Raw genomic sequence first — 21,678 nt, forward strand, 5'->3', positions numbered from 1 at the left:
CTTAAGTGCTAACACAATAAATGGACTACTTTTATAATATATTTTTTATTTTGTATGTGTCCCTATTTCATGTCACACCCAAAATTACCTTTGGGATATTTTGGTGACCTTTTCAACTTTTCACAATTACTCTAGCACTTTTCAAGATGTTTCAATCCTCCGAAAATTATTATTATTATTATTATTTTTTTTTTTTTTTTTTTATGCGCTTAATTGCTAAAATATTATTCTCATAGATAGGTGGTAGTGTTTAGGTTTTATGGCTAGGTAAATGATTTGGGTTCCAAAGAAATTAGGGAATTAAGGTTCAAGGGGGTTTGCAAGGGTTGAAATGAAATTAAGGTAGGTTAAGGCTAAATGTGAGGTTTAAAATATGAAGGAATGCCTAAATCATATTCTTATCAAATGCAAGTTAAAAATTTCGCTTTGAAAGATCTAAAATGCTTGTTCTAGGAATGGTGAGACGACAATGACCATTTTCTTCCTTAAAGGCTTATCCAGACACTCAAAACTCAAAATAACTAATCAGAATCTGCATACCTAGATGAATGTATTAATTTTCAGCTATTAAGTAAGAGAAAGAATAATGCTTAAGACTTTGTACCCAGCTGGAACTTTCATTCCACTAACCATCTAAAGGCAAGTTGGTTTGCTTGAATAAGTGGCTTATGGAATTCAAAGACTGGTTTAAAAATTCAAAAATTTTAAATGAGTGAATGATATGCATGAGTGTAAATGTATAGTCAACCTATATGCAACTAAGTATGCATAACTAAGTATATTAAGCTATATGCAGTGTATATACGTGAATATGTACAAGTATGAAGTAATGAGTGTGTCGCTATATGCAAATGAAAAAGGAAAAATAATTTTTGCAAAAAATTTACCCTCTCCCCCATACTCAGAATGAACATTGTCCTCAATGTTAGAAGTGTGCAAAAAAAATGGGTAGCTGATATGTGCATAAAGAATTATTACCATGTTGCATAAGCGAGAGCACAACTTGTGTTGACAAAGTGACACGTCGAGATGAGAATTATTACCTCATTGAAGTGCAGCCATTTTAATTAGATAAAATTTGGACAGCTGCTGCACTCATTGCAAAAGAAACAGTGCAATGGAATCCATTAAATCGATTAATCTCAAAAATTTGGAATAGGGAAGTTAAGCGCAGATAATATAATTATCAAGTGTAAATTCTGAAGGAGTAAATCAAAGCAAGTGAGCAATGTACTAAAGATATAAAAGAAAAATGTATTTGATGGGAAACTAAAAAAAAACTGAATAAGTAAATGGTTCAAGTAAAATAAAAACAACACAAGTAAAATATTAACTAAATAAGTTCAAAATACTAATTAATTAGACATAAAATGTTTTTTTTTTTTTTTTTTTTATGCTCATTTGCTTGCAATGCATTGCATCCCATCTGCACAAGGAAATTAGAACAATGTTAAACTCTGAATAAGGAGTATAGAAAAACTTAAAACAAATATATAAAAGAAATAAAGAATTAATGGAAAATTATGAGTTATGTACAAAAATGCTAAGTTTAGGTCTTTAGCTTGACCATACTCACTCAAAATTTCATGGAGAATGAGAAAGATAGCAAGTTGCTATTTTCTCAATTGGCTCGCCAGCTGAATAATGCCTCAACCTTTGCCCATTTACCTTGAAATTACCCGATTTTTCACCAAAGATTTCCACAGCACCATGAGGTAAAACTTTCAAAATTTTAAATGGACCTGACCACCTTGATTTTAGTTTTCCTGGAAAAAAATTTGAACCTTGAATTGAAGAAGAGCACCAAATCTCCTTCTTTAAAGTCATTTTTCTTGATATGCTTATCATGCCATTTTTTAGTTCTTTCTTTATAGATCCTAGCATTTTCATAAGCATCAAGTCTCAATTTTTCTAACTTATCAAGTTGCAAAAACCTTTTCTGTCCAGCAACTTGTAAATCAAAATTGATTGCTCTTATGGCCCATTAAGCTTTATGTTTTAACTCTACGGGCAAATGGCATGATTTCCCAAAAACTCACTTATAAGGTGCAATTCCTATGGGAGTTTTAAAGGCTGTTCTATATGCCCAAAGAGTGTTATCTAACTTAAGGGACTAATCTTTTACGGACTTATTGACGCTTTTCTCCAAGATTTGCTTGATTTCTCTATTTGTGATTTCTACTTGGCCATTTGTTTGAGGGTGATATGGTGTGGCAATCCTATGATTTACCCCATATTTTCTCATCAATTTTTCAAATTGTTGGTTGCAGAAATGGCTACCACCATCACTGATTATGGCACGAGGGGCACCAAACCTGGTCAAAACAAATTTTTCGTAAATTTCACCACAACTTTTGCATCATTGGTAGGTGTAGCAATAGCTTCTACCCATTTAGATACATAGTCCACCCTACCAAGATATATTTATTCCCATAAGAAGATGGAAATGGCCCCATGAAATCAATTCCCATACATCAAACAATTCAACTTCTAATATGGACTTGTTGGGGCATCTCATCTCTTTTGGAAATGTTGCCTACCCTTTGGCACCTATCACACTTGCTTACAAAGTCTCTCACATGTTTAAACATATTAGGCCAATAGAAACCTGATGTCAAGACTTTTCAACAGCTTTTGAGACACTAAATGACCACCATATTCAGAAGAATGACAATGGTAAATAACATCATGCATTTCTTCCTCTGGTATACATCTTCTAATTATTCCATCATTGCATCTTCTAAACAAAAGAGGTTCTTCCCAAGAATAAAATTTAACATCATGCAAGAATCTTTTCTTTTGTCGCTAAGATAAATCAGTGGCAAGACACCACAAGACAAGAAATTCACAATATCAAGAAACCATGGAAGTGCGAATTCAACACATACAATTGCTCATTCATGAAAAACTCATCAATTGGCACAATTTCATCATCTTTATTTTCGCTTTTCATCCTAGAAAGGTGATCACCACCACATTCTCAACACCCTTTTATCTCTTATTTCCAAATCAAATTCTTGAAGTAACAATATCCATCTAATCAACCTAGATTTAGCTTCTTTCTTGCTCATTAAATACTTTATTGCTGCATGATCAGTGAAAACAATTACCTTTGAGTTGACCAAATAAGAACGGAATTTATTAAGTGCAAATACTACCGCAAGGAACTCCTTTTCAGTTGTGGCATAATTAACTTGAGCTTCATCAAGGGTTCGGCTTGCATAGTAAATGGCATAAGGTTTTCTATCTTTCGCTGCCAAGGATACTCCAACAAAGAAACTCGCTTGCATCACACATGATTTCGAATGGCAAAGTCCAATCCGGGGGTTGCATGATAGGAGCTATTGTTAATGCCGTCTTTAACCTGCAAAAAGCAACCATACAATCTTGATTAAAATCAAATTTAACATCATGATTCAAAAGATTTGTTAAGGGTTTAGCAAGTTTAGAAAAATCTGAATAAATCGCCAGAAACCCGCATGTCCAAGGAAACTCCGCACTCCTTTGACAGTGGTTGGAGGGGGCATTTTTTCAATAATTTCTATTTTAGCTCTATCCACTTCAATTCCCCTATTTGAGATTAAATGCCCTAAAACGATCCCCTCTTGGACCATAAAGTGGCATTTCTCCCAATTCAACACCAAATCATTATCAGCACACCTCTGCAAAATTTTAGACAAATTAGTCAAGCATGAATCAAAATTAGTGCCATATCTTGAAAAAGTCATCCATGAAAACCTCCATAATTTCTTCAATAAAATCAGAAAAATGGCCATCATGCACCTTTGAAATGTGCCAGGCGCATTACACAATCCGAATGGCATCCTTCGATAGGCAAAGGTGCCATAGGGACAGGTAAAGGTAGTTTTCTCTTGGTCATCAGGATGTATTGGAATTTGAAAGAAACCAGAATATCCATCTAAGTAACAAAAGAATGAATGCTTGGCTAATCTCTCTAACATTTGATCCATAAAAGGAAGGGGAAAATGGTCTTTTCTTGTGGCATTGTTCAACTTCCTATAGTCTATGCACATTCTCCAACCTGTAACAGTTCTAGTGGGTATCAATTCATTATTTTCATTTTTAACAACTCACACCCCACCTTTCTTTGGTACAACATGCACAGACTAACCCACTCACCGTAAATGGGGTAAATAATTCCAAAGACTAGTAATTTTAGGATTTCCTTTTTCACAACATCCTTCATTGTAGGATTCAATCTTCTTTGGTGTTCAATGGAAGGTTTACTATTTGGCTCAAGGAAAATCCTATGCATACAAACTGTTGGACTAATTCCCTTTATATCATCAATTGCATAACCCAAAACTCTTCTATATTCTCTCAAAACTCTCAACAATTTGTCAATCTCAATATTAGTCAATGATGCATTAATTATAACAGGATATGTTTCATTTGGTCCAAGAAAAGCATACCTGAGGTTGGAAGGAAGAGGTTTAAGATCTACCTTTGGGGCATCCTCTACCTTTAATGATGGTGGTTTGATCTCCAAATTTTGCACTCCTTCAAGTTGAAAAATTGTGGCTTCAGGATGTGGTGGAGAGCTTTCCAAGTATTGTGCAAAAGCAGCTATGTTGTGATTGTCATCATCAATGCTCCCACCATGGATTAAGCAATTTTCAAGTGGGTCTTGTGGATAGCTTTTTCTGAAATGCTCTTGAACAATCTCATCAATAATGTCTACCCGCAAACAAGACTCAACTTCTTCATGTTTCCTTTTCATGGCTGGATTGATGTTGAATATCATTTGATCATCTCCCACTCTAAGTGTCAATTGCTCACCCTTTACATCAATTAATGCACCAGCTGTTGCCAAGAAGGGTCTTCCCAATAAGATAGGAACTTTTGTGTCTTCTTCCATATCTAAAATGACAAAATCTACCGGAATGTAAAATTTCCCAACCTTGATAGGCACATTTTCAAGAATGCCTTCTGGATACTTAATTGAACGGTCAGCCAATGAAAGATACATGTTTGTGGGCTTCAACTCTCCCATATTCAACTTCTCATATATTGAAAGAGGCATTAGGCTGACGCTAGCTCCAAGGTCACATAAGGCATTTGCCACACAATTATCACCAATATGACAAGGAATGGAAAACACACCTGGATCTTTGAGTTTGGGAGGTAACTTTTTCTGAATTATAGCACTGCATTGCTCTCCCAAGTTAATGGTGTCATAATCTTCTAGCCTTCTCTTGTTGGAAAGAATTTCCTTCAAAAACTTGGCATAACTTGGCATTTGGGATAGTGCCTCAGTGAATGGCACATTGATATACAATTTTTTTAGCACTTCAAGGAATTTGCCAAATTGTTTGTCTAGCTTGTGCTTGATGAATCTTTGAGGGTAGGGAAGGGTGGGTTTGTAAGGTTCAGGTGGGATGTATGGTTTCTCTCCTTCATCTTGCTCACTTTTGCTTTCTTCTTCTTTTTCATTTTTCTTGCTCTCGACTGAATTTTCTTCTTTTGTGCTCTCTTTTTCTTCTCTCTTGTTTTCACTCTCTTGACCAACTTTTTTACCACTTCTCAAGGTTACAAACTTACATTGTTCATGAGGGTTTTGTGGTTGGCTAGGTAGTTTCCCATAGGAATTGCTTCCTGATGAGCTTGCTTGTTGCGCCAATTGAGTCTCCAACATGCGGTTGTGGACTTGTAATTGATCCATGGTTTGTCTCATGTGTTGCATTTCTTCCTCCAATTTGCTATTCATTTTGCTTTGTTCAGCAAAAAATTTCTCCATCATGCTTTCCAAGGATGGCTTCGGTTCATGAGGTGGAAGGGATTGTTGTGCTCTTGCTTGATATCCAGGTGGTGGCTACCTTGTGGGCTGAAATTGAGGCTGAAATTGAGGCCTATTTTGCTGCATAAACTGCTGGTTATGAGCATAATTTGAGCTTTGGCCTTGTTGAGCAAAAGTTGCTTGTGGTCTCCATGTTGAGTTGTTCACATTAGAATAAGCATTTCCCATAGGTTTTTGTTGATAACCTCCTGCATAAGCAGCTTGTTCTTGCAAATAATCATCACCATAAGAAGAATAATCAACTCCACAACTTTGAGTTCCATCTGTGAAGGCAACTTGTTGCATAGTTGTAGGAGTTGAGGTTGTTGCCTTTGTGCAAAAATCACTAAGAAGCTGAGTCAACTGGTCAAATCTTGCATTCATGTAGCTAACTGAGTCTAGTTCATAGATCCCAGCTTTCTTTGGCTCAAGTGCTCTAGGATTTCCCCATAAATGGGTATTATGAGCAATCTTCTCTAATAGATCATAGCATTCTTCACTTGTCATTCTCATGAAATCTCCTCACCTTGTGAATCAATTGTGTTTCTTATGGTCGAGTAACTCTGGTGTAGAAATTTTGAACAATCATCCATTTCGGTATTTCATGATGAGGACATTGCCTTTCAAGCTCCTTAAATCTCATCCAAGATTCATACAAAGTTTCATCATCTCTTGGTTTAAAAGCTACCATCAAATTCCTCAAATGAGTGGTTTTCCCAGGTGGGAAAAATTGAGATAGAAAAGCTTGAGATAGCTGCTCCCAAGTAGCTATAATAGCTTGTGGAAGTGAATCATACCACTCCAATGCTGAATCCCGAAGAGAGAATGGAAATAAAGTGAGTTTAATCACTTCATCAGAAACTCCAGGCTGCCTTTGTGTGCCACATATCATCAAAAATTTCTTCAAATGAGAATGAGGATTTTCAAGTGGAGTACCTCCAAATTGTGAATTCTGAACCATTTGAATAAGACCAGTTTTTAATTCAAATTGATTAGCTCCAATAATAGGTCTGTTATCTCTCACATCAGTACATCTAGGAAAAGCATAATCTAACATGGATCTTCTTTGAGGATCATTTTGATTAACAACAGCATTTTGCCCGTTTTGCTCGTTTCCTCCATTATCTCCACCAATAGCTCTATTTTGATTCTCCATATTTTCTATTGTCTCCTCTTGCTCAAATATTTGTTGTTCTTCTTTTTCTGCTTCTTTTCTTCTTTTGTATTCCTTTTTGTTGGCTCGACAGAATTTTTCAATTTCAGGATTGAACAACAATTCAGTGTCACTTGTGCTTTTCGATCGTCTCATAAACAAGAAAAGTACCTGAAAAACACAAGGAACAATAGTGAAAATAAAAGAAAATAAAAATTCTAATTAGCTTAAAACAATTAAAATCCAACTTAAAACAAACAATTCCCCGGCAACGGCGCCAAAAACTTGATACGGTGTGTCCGCAAGTGCACGGGTCACAGTAGTATAGTTTTAAAAATTGATATCGATCCCACAGGGAATTGTGCTTAAATTGGAAATAAAAGTATAAGCAAATTAGAATGACAAAAATTAAAAGATATTAAAAATAAAATCTAAAAATTAAAATTAAGACAAAAATTAAAGATGTAAAATGAAATTTGGAATTAAAATTGGTATTTAAGGAATTAATGCTAAATCAAACAATTAACTAAAATTAATTAGACTAGATTACCAAAAATTAATTTGAAATTTCTATTTATGAAATTAAGAAGAATTAAATCTAAAAAAAAATAAAGTAATTCTAGATATTGGATTTAAATTGAAATTGCTATTTATGAGGTTTGGAGAATTTATATCTAATTTCAATGAAAAATAAATTGATTCTAGAGATTGGATTTTCAATATTGTTTGTATGTGATTTTTCCCTAATTTAGCCAAACACATGAGAATTGCAATTTTGAGGGAAATCAATTCTTAAATTTTGAAACATTTTTCAAGCATCTCAAAATTGGTTTTCATTAAATCAAACCCTGTTTTCACGGTATTTCAAATCTAACAAAACCCAATTAATGCTCTAATTGATTTTGGAAAGTTCCTTAATCTTCTTAGCTTATTTCTAACACCAAGAAAATAAAGTTTATTGCAAGATTATCTATCCCCAATATTCACTTTTCAGTCCATCTATTAAGGATTAAAACTTAACTCAATGAGGGCCCATTCATCAAGCAAGGAAATAAGCACACAAGCAATAAATCAAAATATAACAATATTCATTTAAATGGCTAAATCAGTTCAAAACCACAAAACAAATCAATATTTACAAACCCATCTCTAGAATCTCAATAAACTACTCACAAATCATTGTTTAAAGACAAACCCAAATGAAGAAATGAAGAAATAATGGAAATGTAAGCTAAAAGGGGTAGAAAAACCCAGCAAATTGCAGAAGGATCTCTGCAGAAAAGTGCAGAAACGTGATCCTTGCTGCTGCTGGAAGAAGATGCAGAAGATGCTCCTCCCTTTCCCTCTTTCTATCTTTCTAAAAATGCCTCCCTTGCTCTCTATATTTGGTATGAAAGTTATAAAATGTGTCTTTATTTATGATAATGTAATTTTCTAGAATGGGTAAAAGGGGGAAGGATCCAGAAAAGGTGAGGTAAAAAGCTGGAGTAACGGAAATGCCACGTCAACAATTTTCCAGTAAAAACGACATAAGCCGAGTCGGTTATGTCGCGGGTTGTGTCGTTCTCGGTGTGAATATCTGACGATCGACACAACCTTCGACATAAGCTAATTTGGTTGTGCTGCAGGTTGTGTCGCTCTCGGCCATTTTTAACTCAACTTCAAAATTTTTGCATTTCGACTTTAATCTCCTCCAAATGGCTATTCTGATCAAAATTCATCAAATTTCTCCAGATTTATCCTACAAAGCAAATAAATTCAAAAATTAAACTAAGAAACGTGAAAATTGTAAAATTGATTAAATATATACTAATATCTATAATAATGGCTATGAACAAGGGTAAATTATGTGCAAAAATTACTCCTAAATGATGATCTAAAATGCATGCATCAACAAGTTATCACCTATTTAAATATGATTTAATTAATTAATTAAAGAGTTTAATTGATTAATTAAATAGATTTGGTTTGCAATTAAATTGCAAAGTCCCTAGCATGACTTAAAACCAAATCTAGATTATTGGATGTGTAGTATAAATTAAATTTATATTTAAAGTGTTTAAATATGAATTTAATTGATGAGAAATTAATTAATAGAGATTAATTAATTAATTTATATTTGATATAAATTAATTAGAAGAAGAAAATAATTATTTTGGGTTAAGAACTCAAAATTAAGACACGAGGGCATTTTGGTCATTTCACGATTGACACGTGGCACAATGAGATGGTGACACATGGCATAACACATAAGCTTGCCAAATGATTTTTAATCATGTAAGATGATTAAAATCAAGATTAAATATAGGTTTGACACTTGGCACAATGTGATTGGGTCACTTAAACCTAGAGCTAATCAAAAGGTGACATGTGGCTAGGGTTTAATGTGTTAACCTAGCTATTTAAGTGTGGTTATGAAAAGAAAACATAACCAGCAGCCTCTCCTCTCAATTGTCACGCCACTTTGAGCCTCTTCAGCTATTTCTCTTCATCTCTCATCAATTCAAAGAGATTAGCCATCAATCTCTTGAATTAAGAACGCTAGAAATTGTTTCTAGTGTCCTGTTTATATCTTTAATCTCTTAAAAGGCAGAACTTGAATTTCTAATTAATAGAAAAGGCTTTAGAAGCTGTTCAAGGGCTGCCATAGGTGTTCTTGGTGTGGACAAGCTAGAGGGACAATATCTGGTGTCCTGAAGACGAATCTCAAAGGCGCAAAGACATCAAGAGGTTAGTGTAATCGTTCTTGATTTAATCTAGGGTTCTAAAATTAATCTGATTAATTTTAAAATCTTAAATGGCAAATACAGATCCAAAAACATATTAAAAAAGTTTTAATATGTTGTTTATCATTGAAATCAAATAGATAAAAATAAATCTTGGATGGTGCATGTGACCCTAGGTGAAATTTTTTTGAATTCAATGGTACAATCTTGTGTTTTTCACGCTTCCGTTCCTTCAATTGGTATCAGAGCCACTATATTTGCCATTTAGATTGTTGATTATATAATTTAATTGTGTGTTTGATCATGAGATCAAGAGATTCATTGCTGGTTGGATCATGAGATGTGGCGTCACACATGGTGAAGCCACCAATGGTGGCGGCAACAATGGTTCCATGGGTGATTCAAGGTTTGGCTTTTAATTCTGCAATTGTTGTATGATCTAAGGCCTATTCTTTGACTAATTAAAGTGTTTAATTAGTTGTTTTAATCACACAATTAAATTATGATTCAAATCAGAATTTTAAAAATTGTTTGAATGTGATTCAAATCTGAATTTTAAAAGTTGTTTGAATGTGATTCAAATCTGAAATTTTAAAGTTGTTTGAATCATATTTAAATCTGATTTTTTAAAATTGATACAATAAAATTCAGATCTGATTTTTTAAAAAATATTTGAATGTGATTCAAATCTAATTTTTTAAAAAATGTTTGAATGTGATTCAAATCTGAATTTTTGAAGTTGTTTGAATGTGATTCAAATCTGAATTTTTAAATTTGTTTGAATGAGATTCAAATCTGAATTTTTAAATTTATTTGAATCATATTCAAATCTGGATTTTTAAGTTGAATATGAGATATTCAATTTAATTTAAGTATGTATGTTTTATTTAATTGTTAAATAGTGATATGCATGATGGATGATCATGGACTATAAAAGACCAATGTGATTGGATTTATTTCTTTTATGTTTCTTTGGGATTGTAAATTAATTTATTTTAATTTATTTTGGGCATGTATTATTAAGTTTGTAATATTTTTGGGTTGTAATTTCATTTATTTAAGTTCTTGTAAATTCGCCTTGGTATGCCAAGGATTACTATGTAATATTGGATTGCAAGAAGTTCAAGGAGGTCAAGAGCATTTGTGTGACCAGTGGGATGAATTCAATATCAAGTGTTGATTATGTACTCATTCAGAAACTCTTGTAAAATGAATGAATGAAATTAAAATAGTAATGCCCTGATTCAATTCTTGTTGGCTGAGAATTGATTCCGTTAGTAAGTCCATGATCATACCATATTTAATGCTTATCCATGAATGCATGAGATGTATGGGAATGTATGCAATTATATGATATATGCATGCTAAATGGATAATGTGCAAAGTGAGACCTTAATAGTAATTAGGATGGCTATAAAATCTTCCAAATAAATGATTAAGTTGGAAATGCTATAATTAAAGTAATTATAACATAGGCCCTCCATTGGGGCAATTATTTTAAGAAATTTTAAATAGTTGCATAAGATGCAATTTATTTAAGAGATTTTCTTAAGAATAATTGTTAAGCATGAGATGTTGTAAATATGTAAATGGTTTAGTTTCCAATATTGGATGTACCTGAGGACATTAAAATTATTTGCATAATTACTGGCTCAATGGGATCAACTTAACTAATGCAAGATAAGTCAATAATGGATGTACCTGAGATTTTGAGCATTAGGGGCTAGGTAAAGGATTGAACCTCACATGAGATGTGATGGGCAAGGAGTTGCTCACTTATAGTTTATTGTAATTCCAATAATGGATGTACCTGAGGATGATCAATAGAATTATAAGAATTCAATCACCCACTAGAAATCCATCCAACTAGGATTTCCGTTTTCTACTTTGGAAGTGTAGGATTCGCTAAGTTAGTGGGAGGACCAATTTGATTAAAAGACCATAATCATATTTGGTTAATTACATGATACATTTACTAATTAATCTGGTTATTTCGCAATTAATTTTACGATAATAATGAGCACGTAACAACCACCACCATCCAATATCCTTGCAAGCATACTTGATCACAACAGTTGACAAGACCTAATCATGCGATTGGCTAAGAAATTTGAAACTTGTCTTGAACCTTGAACATATAGGATATGTTCTAGATTCAAATGTTCCTGGTCCCTTACCTCCAGAGGCCACTTAAGAGGAACATGAAACTTTGGACAAGTGGAAGGAGCATGATATGAGAGCTAAGTGTTACATGCTTGCTTCTATGAGTAATGAGTTACAGAAGCAGCATGAAAACTTGCAGAGTGCAAGTGAGATCCTCCTTCACCTACAAGAGTTGTATGGTGAGCACAGCAGGAATGCTAGGTATGAGATATCTAAACAGTTATTTCGTATGAGGATGTCTGAGGGACAGAATGTTGGCGATCATGTCCACAAGATGATTCGGCTGATTGAGCAGTTGGAACATCTTGACTTCAACATGGATTTCCAACTACAAACGGATTTGATCCTTCAGTCTCTTCCTGAGTCTTTTGGGAATTTTGTAACAAATTTCCATATGACTAAACAGGAATGCACCTTAGCTGAATTACTCAACATGCTAGTTATTGCCCAAAAGAATATGCCAGGCAATAAAGGAAAAGAGGTAGCTTTGGTTGCATCTTCTTCTGCTGGAAAGTCCAACAAGAAGAAGGGCAATAAGAAAAAGAAACCTCAGATTCCTGGTCCTTCCAAGAAAATAGTTAAACAGAAGAGGAAGACTAAAGCTGACAAAGGCAAAGGAAAGTGTTTCCACTGCCAACAGGAAAGTGTTTCCATTGCCAGTAAAAAAGTGTTTCCACTGGCCAGAGTAAAGCAATCTAAATGAATGCAATGCCATGGTGAAAACTAACTCAAGTTCAAAATATATTTGGCACTTAAGGTTATGTCATGTTGCAGAAGATAGGATTGCAAAATTGGAGAAAATGGGGATTTTATCCTCATTGGGCTCTGAGCCTACTCCAACTTGTGAATCTTGCCTTCAAGGCAAAAATGACTAGATTACCCTTTGTTGGACAAGGGCTAAGAGCTGAAAATATTTTGGAACTAATACATAGTGATGTATGTGGTCCGTTTAAAGAAATGGCTAGAGGGGGCTTTCATTATTTTATTACCTTTACTGATGATAAATCAAGGTTTGGGTATTTGTATTTGATGAAATACAAACATGAATCCTTTGAAAAGTTCAAAGAATTTAAATCTAAAGTAGAAAATCAAACAGGAAAGAGTATTAAAGCTCTTCGATCAGATCGTGGAGGTGAATATTTGAGTACTAAATTTGATGAATACTTGAGATAGCATGACATTGTTTCTCAGCTGACTCCTCCAGGAACGCCACAGCTGAATGGTGTATCTGAAAGGAGAAATCGTACCCTATCGGATATGGTACGTAGTATGATGAGCTATACTGATATGCCAATCTTCTTTTGGGGATTTGCATTAGAATCAGCTTTGTATATTCTGAATAGGATTCCATCAAAATCAGTTTCTTCCACACCTTATGAGATTTGGCATGGAAGAAAACCAAGTCTTAAGCATGTTAAGATTTGGGGTTGTCCAGCTTATATCAAAAAGCTGAACACTGGTAAATTGGAGACCAGATCAGAAAAAGGTCGATTTGTTGGATATCCAAAAGATAGTTTTGGATATTATTTTTATTTGCCTACTTCACAAAAGGTTGTGATAAGTAGAGATGCCATATTTCTTGAACAACAGTTTGTTCAAGAAGGAGGCAAAGGAAGGCAAATAGAGTTGGAATTGGAGAATTCTGACCAACCAATAGATCAGATGGATATAGATCCATTTAGTCAACCTATACCCATTAATGAAACATCTACAGCTGTTCCTCGTAGAACAACCAGGGTATCTCACCCACCAGTGAGATATGGTTTTCTTCATGAAGAAGAACAAGAGTTGTCTACTCATGAAGAAGTAGATCATGGAGATGATCCACTTACCTATGAAGAAGCTATATCAGATATAGACTCTTCAAAATGGATTGATGCTATGAAATCCGAGATTGATTCCATGTATAAGAATCAAGTTTGGGATCTTGTTGACCCACCTGAAGGTATTGTACCTATAGGGAACAAATGGGTTTTCAAGAAGAAAATTGGTTCTGATGGAAAGGTAGAGACCTATAATGCAAGGCTAGTAGCGAAAGGGTTTCGCCAAAGGCAAGGACTCGACTATGAGGAGACTTTCTACTTTGTTGCCATGCTTAAATCAATTAGGATTTTATTAGCAATAGTGCATACTATGATTATGAGATTTGGCGGATGGATGTCAAAGCGACTTTTCTCAATGGATACATTGAAGAAAAATTTTCATGGAACAACCTAAGGGATTTGAATCCCAAGATGGTTCCAAGGTATGCAAGCTAAAGCGATCCATTTATGGGTTGAAACAAGCTTCGAGGAGTTGGAACATCCGTTTTGATGAAGCCATTAAATCTTTTGGTTTTATCAAAAATGAGGATGAGCCATGTGTATATAAGAAGGTTAGTGACAGTGCTATCACTTTCCTTGTCTTATATGTGGATGACATATCGTTGATGGGTAATGATACAGTATGTTGGACTATAAAGGTATGGTTGTCAAATACATTCTCCATGAAAGACTTAGGAGGCAACCTATATTCTTGGGATTCGCATCTATAGAGATAGAGCGAAAGAATAATTGGTTTATCCCAAAGTCTATACTTGGAAAAGGTGTTAAAGAGGTTTAACATGCTTGATTCCAAGAGAGGATTGTTACCAAGTGAGACATGGTATCCACCTTTCTAAAGAGATGTCTCCAAAGACTCTTGAAGAAAGTGATAAGATGGACCTGATTCCATATGCTTCGGCTATTGGATGTTTTATGTATGCAATGTTTTGTACTAGGCCGGATATCGGATATGCTTTTAGTTTGACTAGCAGGTATCAATCCCATCCAGTTTGGAACATCGATAGTCACAAGAATATCCTTAAGTACTTGAGAAGAACTAAGGATTTATTCTTGATTTATGGAGGTGGAGACTTGCAATTGGATGGTTATATCGATTCGATTTCCAATCGATATTGATGATAGAAAGTCTACCTCGGATATGTGTTCATTTGTAATGGAGGTGCGATCGGTTGGAAGAGTTCCAAGCGAGCACGATTGCATTCCACTCATCGAGGTCGAGTATATTCTCGCATCGAGATCTTGCAAAGGAAGCTGTTTGGATAAAGAAGTTCGTGATAGAACTTACAGTAGTTTCTTCCATTAAGTCAGCAGTTCCACTACACTGTGACAATAATGGAGCAGTCATACAGACTAAGGAACTAAGGTCTCACCAAAATCCAAACACATAGAAAGGCACTACTACATTATCAGAGATATAGTTGGGCAAGGCGATATAGCCATGCAGAAAAATAACATCAGCTGAAAAATCCAGCTGATCCATTCACTAAGCTTTTGTCACAAGTTCAGTTAGACCGACATCTTGAGAAGATGGGTCTAAGGTATTGTAATGAATGGCTCTAGTGCTAGTGGGAGATTGTTAGTAGTATGCCCTAGAGCATATCATTTAGTATGTATCTTGTACATAATTTTATTAATAAAAGGCATTTCCACTTTTCCGTTTACATAATATATTTATGTGTAATAGAAAAGGTCCATTGATATTTTGTTAGAAATATTATTCTTAAGTTGTTAAGAATATGAGTGACAATATTTCTTGCACAAAGTATCATAAATAGGTTCACAATCGAGGATACTTCATAATAAGGACATGACTTATCCAGAAAGATTGTATTCATGTTTGTTCCCAAGTTATTTATATGAGATATAAATAAGATGGAATGGTGAGTCTCATGCCATATAACAAACTTGATAGGCACTTATAAATGATAAGTAGGCCGAACCAGTGACACTTATGACAAGCACATGGAGTTTACTCTTGTCAATGTTTTGTCATAAATCATATCGATGCATATAATCTTTAGACACGAGATAGCACAGTTATCTTGTATATAGTTAGTTTGAGTTTGTTAGAGGTTTCATACTTGTACTATGTATGGGTATATGGGCATGTGTTGGCTCCGCTAGTTATATATGGAGGTAGGTGTTGATCAAGATGGAATCTGTTCCTCTAAGTAAATAGAGTTAAAATCCTATGTTCATTTAATTGTTCTTGATGTTTCAAGTTCTGGCAGACAGATAGATTTATTCAGAAAAGAGTTTCTGATGAGAAAAATCTTTTAATCAAGAACTAGAATTAAAAGAGAACATAATATTCATAGCAAATGGAGTTTGACATAAACCATGACTCCAGCTTGAGTTGGGATTTTGTAACAGAGAGATTCTAGTGCATGGTAACATATGATTATAGGTTCATTTAAGGTAAACCTTATTACTAATTGGATGGCCATGGCATGCTATGCTAGGTGTTAACCATGGTCTATGAGGTTCATAAAATGATTTAGAGAAATCATTTATGGTAAGAAAGAGTTCTGATGATATTAAGAGTTGATATCATGTCTCATTGCCAATTAGTGATGAGCCTAGTAAGTCACACACATACACAAGTTATCACCTATTTAAATATGATTTAATTAATTAATTAAAGAGTTTAATTGATTAATTAAATAGATTTGGTTTGCAATTAAATTGCAAAGTCCCTAGCATGACTTAAAACCAAATCTAGATTATTGGATGTGTAGTATAAATTAAATTTATATTTAAAGTGTTTAAATATGAATTTAATTGATGAGAAATTAATTAATAGAGATTAATTAATTAATTTATATTTGATATAAATTAATTAGAAGAAGAAAATAATTATTTTGGGTTAAGAACTCAAAATTAAGACACAGGGGCATTTTGGTCATTTCACAGTGTGACACGTGGCACCATGAGATGGTGACACATGGCATAACACATAAGCTTGCCAAATGTTTTTTAATCATGTAAGATGATTAAAATCAAGATTAAATATAGGTTTGACACTTGGCACAATGTGATTGGGTCACTTAAACCTAGAGCTAATCAAAAGGTGACATGTGGCTAGGGTTTAATGTGTTAACCTAGCTATTTAAGTGTGGTTATGAAAAGAAAACATAACCAGCAGCCTCTCCTCTCAATTGTCACGCCACTTTGAGCCTCTTCAGCTATTTCTCTTCATCTCTCATCAATTCAAAGAGATTAGCCATCAATCTCTTGAATTAAGAACGCTAGAAATTGTTTCTAGTGTCCTGTTTATATCTTTAATCTCTTAAAAGGCAGAACTTGAATTTCTAATTAATAGAAAAGGCTTTAGAAGCTGTTCAAGGGCTGCCATAGGTGTTCTTGGTGTGGACAAGCTAGAGGGACAATATCTGGTGTCCTGAAGACGAATCTCAAAGGCGCAGACATTGCAAAGACATCAAGAGGTTAGTGTAATCGTTCTTGATTTAATCTAGGGTTCTAAAATTAATCTGATTAATTTTAAAATCTTAAATGGCAAATACAGATCCAAAAACATATTAAAAAAGTTTTAATATGTTGTTTATCATTGAAATCAAATAGATAAAAATAAATCTTGGATGGTGCATGTGACCCTAGGTGAAATTTTTTTGAATTCAATGGTACAATCTTGTGTTTTTCACGATTCCGTTCCTTCACAAACATAATTTAAAACAATAATGTACAATAGTCATAATTCATTTCAATTGAAAAATTCAAAAGAAATAGCCGTTGTGCACAAACACAATTTAAAATAATAAAATAGAAATAATCATAATTTATTTGAATTGAAAGATTCAAAAGAATTAATTATTGTGCACAAACACAATTTAAAATAATAACATAGAAATAATCATAATTTATTTCAATTGAAAAAATTCAAAAGAAATACTTATTATGCACAAATCTCTGATAACTGTCTCCTGGCTCTGACTCAGTGTTTCCTTCCCCTCCCTGAGTCTTTGCTAACTAAGAAACACAATTTGAAGTGTTTCAGTACTCATTTAAACTGTCTCTAACGATAATGCTTGATAATTAATTCACTAAATTCATTTATTCGCTTAGTCAACCTACTATGTCGACCCTTGGTACATTCTAGGTAATTTAGGTTTTAATGTCATTAATATGTCACATTTGATAGTCTTTTAGGGTTGGTACATGTTACCAAATTCATTTCCGTGTATACTGCATTTTTTTGCGATTTGCTAGATTCTGGGATACTAGTTTGACCTAGCCGGACGACCTAGTTCCCTCAGATTTCGGATTTCGGTCAAAACTAAAAACTTGTAGATCTATGTCTTATGGAACGTGAGGCAAAATTTCAGGTCATTCTGAGTTATGTAGGCCAAGTTATGGTCATTTTACTATTGCTGGTCAAATTGCACCAAAATTGGTCATTTTAGGTCACTTTAGGTCATTTTAGGTTCGGCCAGTTTTTGGACCCGAACTTGTGCAAGCTTTTTGACTTACTTATGGTCATTTGTGGGCTTTGGTGTCTCCATAAGACTTGTAGACATGGGTCTTAGCTATTCATGGTTAAAATTTCAGGTCAATTGGACCTGTTTTGAGTGAGTTATGGCCTAAACACTAACTGCTGCCCAAATGGTCAATTTTCAGGCCTCATTTGCACTTAATCCGGATTTGGTCATTTTTCAAGCTACCTTGCAAGCAGAATTTTGGCAAGCTTCCTTCATGAAAGTTGGCACATTTTGTGCCTAGTTTCACCTCCAATTGGTCTCATACCAATTGGGGCTACACACTTAAAGTTATAGGCCTAAAATACAAATTGCCTTATTGAAATTCTTGCATACATATCAAACATTACTTTTAACACTCACCAAACTTAACATTCAAACTAATTCTGGTTGTACCATGACCTAAACATAATTCACAACACATTATAGGTCATTTTGGCAGCTTACAATTACATTCAATGTGCACCAACAAGTGTAGAATTTGCCCAACTCAATTTACAACAATTTAACTCCATAACCAAGCCCATTCACATGTCCAACCTTCACACCACTATACATACATTCAAACTGCCATAACAACCAACACATTTTAACATCATTATTCCATAAACCAAGCATGAATTCCAGCATTCTTCAAGAGTTAACAAACTACCACAATGGTACACTTACATTTCATTACTTTCCAAGCTTTAAATCTCATTTTACATTTACATATACTAAGTATACATTACCCAAACAATTTCCTACACAATATACATTTAATCAATCATTTAATTCACCATTTACAAGCACAATTAAACTGCCTTCAAGGTATTTCCATGGCTACCAAAAGTGCACATTCCCATTCAACATCAAAACTCAAAAATTTCTCCATAAATCAAACACCCATAACACCCTTACAAACTTTAACAAAACAACAATCAAAAACTCAAACTTACCTATGGATGAGACTTCTTAAATCTTCACCAAAACTTGGTCTTCTTGCTGCCAATCTACTGCCCAAGTGGTGTAGACTAACTTTGATGAAGGAAGGTAGAAGGAAAGAAGCTTGAATCTCATATGCATGGAGCTTCAACCATGCGTCAATGGAGGTTTTTGGGAGCAAATTTTCTGCTGGTTCTAAGGTTGAAGATGAAGATGTATATTCTGCCCAAATGAAGCTTTAGTGGTCCACTTAAATGAGTTAGTGGACCACTATGTAAGAATTAAATCATTGTTTATTCTAAGTTTATATTTTTCCACATTTAACTCCCAATTTTTGCTATTCACATTAGGTACCACTAATTTAATTTTTCATGACATTTTCCAGGTGTAATATTATTTATTTTTAATGGACATTTAGGTCAAAAGATAACTCGGGGTGTAAAATGACCACAATGCCCCTGTTCGGGTTGCATTCCCGATTTTTCGATAACACCGGGTTTTGTCCATTTTTCGATTTCTCGCTTTTCTTTGTACTAATTATTTAATTTTTTTTGATATTTCTAATGATATTTCTACTTCAATTGATGTCTATTTAACTCCTAAAAATATTTTTCAGGGTTCCCTGCGGTCCAGGGCTAGTCAACGGTCCACGCCGTGACTTTCCGGTGCGGTCACCCATCGCTAGGGTTCTCGGCTCGCTTAACTTAGTTGCATTTCTTTACTATTATTTTTCCTTTATTTTTCTTATATTTTCTTTTCTTGTATTTCATTATTTAATGTCTCCTCACTCATATCGAAGTGTAGTTCTAGGCATTCTAGCTGTCCGGACAACACTGGTCACCGGAACAGTAGAACGCACTACCGAACTTAGGGGTGTTACACATTGAGTACACAGTGGGTGACAAGGTATTCCTCAAGGTTTCCCCTTGGAAGAAAATTATGAGATTTGGCAGAAAGGGGAAACTAAGTCCTCGTTTCATTGGGCCGTATGAGTTTCTGGAAAGAATGGGTCCTTTGGCATACCGATTGGCACTACCTCCAGAGCTGAAAAAGATACATATTGTCTTCCATGTATTTATGTTGAGGAGGTATAGATGAGACCCATCTCATGTTCTACTAGTAGAAGAGATTGAAGTGAATCCAGACCTTACTTATGAGGAATAGCCTATTGAGATTTTAGCATATGAGGTGAAACAGCTGAGGAACTAGCAGATACCATTGGTGAAAGTGTTATGGAGCCATCATTCAAGCCAGGAAGCCACTTGGGAGCGCAAAGAGGATATGAGGAGGCAACACCCACAACTGTTCATAGACTAGATCAGGTAAAATTTCAAGACGAAATTTATTTTAAGGGTGGGGGGGGGGGTGAGAAATGTAACACCCCTATATTAAGTAGTCTATACATTCTATTGTTCCGGTGACTAGTGTCTGCACGGACAGTTAGGATGTCTAGATGTATGTCTGTACCATTTGGAAAAGCCCTGAACAAAAATTAATAGTAATTACCAGAAGAAAAATTTGAAAAAAGAGAAACAAAGCATAAAAGGTTAAATAAGCCGGGAGCCACAGCGATGGGTGACCGTATCGGGAAGTGACTATGAGCTCAGTTGCTGCCCTATTTTCGAGTGGGACATTGTGACACCTTATGCCTAAGAATAATTGCGAAGCTAGGGTAATTGTGAAAACCACAGAAAAGAGTTGAGAATAAGGTTAAATAATTAGATCAGGGTTCAGGAAGTAATACAGTGTTATTGAAAAATCGGATCAGACCATTAAGGGGAAAATTGGTCAATTCACCCTTAGAGGTGACTTTTGGCCTAAATGTCCACTAAATTATCGGAAATTAAAATTTTGAAACATAGATTCAAAGTGAAGAGGTGAGTGAACGAAAATGAAATAGAAAAGAAATTCAAACATAAAATGCATTACGACATCACTAGGGTGATGTAAGCATGACTTAATAGATAATTTTAATTTCTCATTAATTAATTTTAGGGATAATTATGTATAATAAGAATAAAGATAAAAAGAAAATAAAATTCTTTGTCACACCCTACTCCCCTGTAAGATGCAACATGATCCCGTAGTACACCTAATGAACTACCGTACTTCGCCTACCGATAACCCATTAGATATACTACAGGGGATTTTAAAACAATTTTCGTGAAATTTAAATCATCGGTTAAAATCTGGTGTTATATAAATTTTTTTTTTTTAAATTTCGGCAAAGTGCCGGCTGTATTTTGAGAAAACAGTTCTTCAATCCTGCAAAAGAAAATGCTCCCAATATGTTTTCTCAATTACAACTTCAATAGCTTCATTTCAATTCACAATTCAATTCTTAATAAACAATCAATTCATTTTCAAACTACTTTCATCATAAAGAAACATTTCATTGATTACAAGACTCAAAATTTATAATACAAAACTATTCAAGTAAATGAAATCTCAACTTTATATTTACGATAATTTACATTTAATTACATACCAAAATGTTTTACAAGAGTTTTTAAACAACTGCTCAAATAATTTACATACATATTATTACATGCATACATTAAAACCTATGTACATGGGTATACCTATGATATACCTGGAG

General features: G+C 34.3%; 1 non-coding gene across 1 annotated transcript; it reads left to right on the forward strand.

The window, feature by feature from the left end:
* Window positions 1–6,396: 6,396 nt before the first annotated feature.
* On the forward strand, window positions 6,397–6,503 carry LOC131174250 (small nucleolar RNA R71). The gene has a single exon (XR_009144498.1). It is a non-coding gene; the product is annotated as a small nucleolar RNA R71 (small nucleolar RNA).
* The last annotated feature ends 15,175 nt before the right edge of the window (window positions 6,504–21,678 follow it).

The sequence above is a fragment of the Hevea brasiliensis genome, chromosome 15 (genome assembly GCF_030052815.1).
Source record: "Hevea brasiliensis isolate MT/VB/25A 57/8 chromosome 15, ASM3005281v1, whole genome shotgun sequence".
NCBI classification, from domain to species: Eukaryota; Viridiplantae; Streptophyta; class Magnoliopsida; order Malpighiales; family Euphorbiaceae; genus Hevea; species Hevea brasiliensis.